The sequence below is a fragment of the Opisthorchis viverrini genome, assembly GCF_000715545.1.
Source record: "Opisthorchis viverrini unplaced genomic scaffold opera_v5_15, whole genome shotgun sequence".
Lineage (NCBI taxonomy): Eukaryota > Metazoa > Platyhelminthes > Trematoda > Opisthorchiida > Opisthorchiidae > Opisthorchis > Opisthorchis viverrini.
The window spans coordinates 2,516,647-2,520,783 of NW_008751671.1; positions in this window are offsets into that span (position 1 = coordinate 2,516,647).

Consider the following 4,137-nt stretch of genomic DNA (forward strand, 5'->3'; position numbering starts at 1 on the left):
TCAGTCGACTGCAAGATCATATGCGTACTCTTCGCCCGTCTGACACTCGGAAATCTGGTCGAGGTACACATTTGGATCCCGGTTTATCTTCTTGTATACATGTATTTGTCCGTGTTGACAGCGTCAAACGACCGTTGCAATATCCGTATGATGGTCCGTTTAAAGTCATTTCTCGCAAGGACAAGTACTGTGTGATTGAGAGGAACGGAAAACCGGACTCCGTCAGTATCGACAGACTCAAATTTGCATTCATCGATGACAAATCTCACTTAGATCTCCCTACTGTAGTCACTTTACCCACAAGTTCCCGAACCCCCAGTACAGTCATCCCATTACCTTAAAACTGGTATAAATTCCCCTTTTTAATTCTGTCCCCAACCCAAGAAAGGTAAAAAAGAGGTGTAAAATTGCGCAAAATTAGTCTTACACGCCCTTTGTTTCTCTTTTGAGGAACAAACGGATGTTGGCGTAAGAAATGCACCACTTTAGATGAGAGCACTTCCAGTGAATCCATTTTACGTGTTTATTAGGACTCGTTTACAAATCATCATCAATTCGTTACTGTGTACGTTATATTCCAGGAATGGCATGAAACTAATATGGATCCCCCAGTAAGCGTACTGCTCGTTTTTTTTGTTGCGTATGCTCCGTGAGATACAGCTTACCTGTACTCTCTTCCGTAATTGCATCGAATGTTGAAGATGCACACCACAGAGGGAGCACTTTATTTTCAAAACTCAAAAATATGCATTTTAGTCCAAAACGATTTTGAATCCTTCTTTCTTGTGAACAACAGCTTGTATTCTGTACTTAATTTTTCCCTAAAACTGTTCGCACTTTTATGTTATAAAAATAACTAAATATGGGTAGAGTTAGAAGCAAGTTAGAAAACAACCCAAATCGTGCAACGAGATTTAGCCCAGTTCTTCTTTTACTGGTACGGTAGTGGGCTGGCGACAGTTGCAAATTATTCTTACCAGTCTGTCTAAAATGGTCACTGGTGGTTCAATCGATAGTCCGAGAAGGCAACGCCTAATTAGTGCGTACAGAGTTATGTAGGTATATTTTGACCAATGACAGTCGCCATGGTAACACAAGGTACAGAAACGATTTACGTCACAACTTTGTGTTACTAGTCGGCACAAACGCCTAAAGTGCACTTTCGAAATGGGCAGTTTTTTAGCATTTTATCACTTTCCGAGTCTTTTAAATTGCTACCAGAGTACCGCTTGAGTCATGTTCGTATGTCCAGTTCAGGCACTTTCACATCAAAACAACGACAAATATAATATCCCGTTTCATGCAAGTCACTGGTGAAATGTGCACATGGTCATTACTCGGCCTTGATCAGTAATGAATTGGAATATTAGTAGCCCGGGCGCATTGACTGATAATTGATCAGGTGGATCTTGATCTGTTCGTTCAGCTTGGCAATCGATTTGCAGAAGTTTAGCACCATTGGAGGAGATACCATCAGTAAGCTGCTGGGCGAGTAGTTTCTGTTTTCGTGCGTGCGAATATTCAGTTTTCAGATAACAGCTTTAAACTGTAGTCTGACTGGCTATATATACTCATCGCATTCGGAGTTGATTGATCCGATCATGATCGCTATTGCGTTGAGGTTTGTATTTCGTACGTTTGATTGCTCCACTACATGCGAAGCTTGTCGTTCCTTATTTGTCGTTCCTTGAGTCAACAAACGCTAGCTTGCTACTAGACGACGCAACCAACTTTCGCCCATCACTATGCATGGAGATCGTGAAAGACACGGATTCAGTCGACAAAGAATGACAGAGAATAACATACAAAGGACGCGAATTAATGGAGGCTTGGTGCTCCACTGAAGGAGTGACAAACAGGCGTACTATGATCTGCCCTGTCTATCAACTTCTAGGGACAACTGAAATTCCGGACCAATAAACTCTGAGCCGAACAAGACATCGAAGAAAAAACAAACAGAACTAAAACAAAAAGAAATTTGGATCGAAAGGACGAACTCGTTGGACCGGAATCTTCAGTTCTTATCAAAGATCACCGTATCAGGCAACCAAGAGAGCTAAACCAATGGGAGCCCCAGGACATAACACGTGCAACTCAACCAAACCGCAAGTTTAGAATAGAACATTCCGAATAAAAGCAGCAAACTACTAAAATTTAAGATGGATCATGACGGAACAAAATCACGAGCGGACCGAGAAGAACAAAAAGTAAGAGACGCGGGGAATACAAGCCACAACGCAACAGAGATCGTGATTGGTCCAATAAGATTCCACGTGTGCTTAGTATCAATAGCCAAGCAGATTATTGCCCAAAGCTACCTTTTGTATACCATATAGGCGCAGGCACGAAGAGCGCGCTGATGATATCTCCTCGAATGGTGTGAAATGTCTGCAGGTTGACTGTTATGCTCGAAGGACATACTAAAGTCCACCCGATCAATTACCAATCACTCTTGATCAGTTGGTTCCTTTATACTGAGATTTTAGGGTTCAGTGCACCAAGATGTTGTGAAAAATGATCATCCATTGTCCTCGACAAAGATTCACTGCTTTTGTAAATATTTTCCGGAAAATGTCAACAAGATATGACTATTAAAATGGTTTGTTTATCCATCTCTTAGTTACCTCGGGGCTGTTGATCTTGTTAATCTTCCCCGATGTATGTAACAGCCGACGGGTACTCTTCGAACAACAAAATATTTGTATACGTGCCCAGCCCTAGTGTACAGACTGTGCGCAGCATTTCATCAATACTCTAGAACAAAACAGTCGCCTCAATCAACGCAAAGATATTTATGAACCTAGAATTTTTGTGCATGTGTACTTTAACCAAAACTGTGTTTTTTAAGCAGGCACATACAGTGAACTGTTCTCCCACCACTTCATAAACTACAGACAACTTGGCTAACCTCTCGTCATTTGTTATCGTTTTTCAACACTTTGTGCTCTTTTGTGTTCTGGCACTAAACGATGCTGAAATTTCACGCTGGCTAGCGTACGCTAGCTAGCCTGAGTATGCTAGTGTACAATAATGAGGTTTTTACAGAAAGTACTGCATCACTCTAATCTAAAATTTCTTGACGGTATTCGAGAAGACTGGGTTATTCCCACCATATTTACCATTATTATTGTGTGGGACTTTTGCCCATACATCTCTGCTCATCTTTAAGTAGCTTGTTCGCAGGTGATTACTTGTCCCCATAAAACAAAACAACAAGTCTATAGGCTGAAATAGTCAGACTGTTCAACCATTGTCTTTGGTCTTTTTTCAAGCAAAAATTGTCCGGAATCAATTTATCACATTAGCCGACCTAACAGCTGTGTACAACACGGACAGAGTACTAGACTCCCCATTAGCTCAGTTAGGTGCTTCCAGAAAAAGCTAACCAAACAACCGTACTGGATGTACTTCTTTCTCCTCATCTACAACAGAAATTTTCTTTACGTCTGACTCTTAGCTCATTGGTCTTCTAGTCGGGTTTTGAGCAAACGTAAATTCCAGAGCGTTGAATGATTGAAAGTTTTTACTTCTGGATGTAACTTTGCCAGAATTATTTTCGGATTATTTCTGGTTGACCGTTTTGTAAAGTAAAATGATGGCATCAGCCTGTGAATTTACCGGGTATTTATTACTTTGACTTTCATGAGGATAAGTCAGTCTTTTGATGACTTCTGAAAAGCTTCTAAGTTTTTGTGTGAATTCAGGAAAGTTTATCCGCATAAAAGTTTTCTCAAGTTGGCATTTTTCCATTGCACAACAAGTTAAAAGACTTTTGAAAACCCTTCGACAATCTACGACCGCTTTCGCCCTTCCTTGGGCCCTTCACGAAGGCGCAGTCTCTGAGCTCCCGTCAAACGTAAGTTATACTTGAACCTAAATTGGACGGAATTCGACAAACATCCTCAGTTGCACATCCGTTTGGCTTTCAACCGAATAACGAACATATAACGGATGGGTGAGTTTACGAAAAAGTTTGGTGACAATCGGTAACGTTTCGCTCTTGACACAAAAGCTTCGTCAGGCCAAGTAACTAGGTTCCGAGGTTGGTCGAGATTTAAGACGGAACGAGAACCAATCAGCTAAGTCAAGCTAAATCTCTGTTGAGTAAAGGCCGAGGGACTTTAGCGTGTTAGAGTG